We start from the raw sequence: 1,183 nt of genomic DNA, 5'->3' as shown, positions 1-1,183 counted from the left end.
GCGCTCTAACACGGTGCTACAGGGAAAGAACCTGTCTTCCAGCAGCACACGGGAATTTCAGCTAACGCCTGTGCCACCAGGTCTAAGGCCAGTGTGGTTCCTGAAATCATTTTAGTAATATTAGCACAGGTGATCGATGCCACGAGCACGAGAGCTTGTCCACCGAAACCAGAAACCATGAGCAGATGCCAGCAAGCTCACCATGACCAGGGATCCAAGTTCATCCCCCGTGGCTTTGGCATGTTTGCAAGAAGGAACGATGCCAAAGCAAATATAAAGGGGAAAAAAAGCAAACTCTCAAAAAATTCAGAAATTGGAAAACTAGAAGTGCTGAATCATCTGCTATGGGTGAGAAGGACTCGCTGAGGTTTCAGACAAGCTTCCTGGGGTCTAAACTTTCTTCTTGAAGGTTTAACTTGCTCTCACGAAAGCACTGAGTCTCTGTTGCTCTTACAGGGCCTGATCTTTCCTCTTGGCAACTGAATTAAAAGAAAAAATGACCCGGGATATGGCAAGTAAAGCCAATCTCCCCACCAGGATGCTCCGCTGCAGGACGGCAGCTTGGCAAGAGTGACCGTATGCCCTGGAGAGGTGAAGTAAGGACAACATTGCAGCCTTAGCTGAAATCCTTGGCTGGAGTTAAGCCCTTGATGTAACACACTCGATGTTTCTTTTTATTGTAAAAGTAGTTTATTTTACAGCAAAACTTGCCAGGGCTGACAAGCCAAAAAATGTCATTTGGTCTAAAAATAACAGGATGACTCGGTTCAAAAGCCCTGTTAGGTCAGGGCAAGACCAGGGTTTGAGGTCCTCCGCAGAGGGCAAGGGCTGGGCGGCCGGTGAGAGGCTGCCCTTCCTGCCGCAGCCCGTGCTCGGGGCGTTGCACCGGAAACCTGATTTCTAAACACTGGCTTCTTGTAAAAATGTTAATACTCGGCGGGCTTAGGAAAACAAACGGAGGCGGAGGAAGGACGGCGGGGTGGTAATCATGGAATCCCAGAATGGTTTGGGTTGGAAAAGCCCTTTCAGCAACTCAAGTCCAACCACTAACCCCTGTCCCTCAGCGCCACCTCCACACGGCTGGGAAACCCCGCCAGGGATGGGGACTCCACCACTGCCCTGGGCAGCCTGGGACAGCCCTGCACAACCCCAACGGGCAAGAAATGGTTCCTCAGGGACAAAC

The sequence above is a fragment of the Buceros rhinoceros genome, unplaced genomic scaffold (genome assembly GCF_000710305.1).
Source record: "Buceros rhinoceros silvestris isolate BGI_N320 unplaced genomic scaffold, ASM71030v1 scaffold6599, whole genome shotgun sequence".
NCBI classification, from domain to species: Eukaryota; Metazoa; Chordata; class Aves; order Bucerotiformes; family Bucerotidae; genus Buceros; species Buceros rhinoceros.
Note: the sequence above shows the minus strand (reverse complement) of the source record.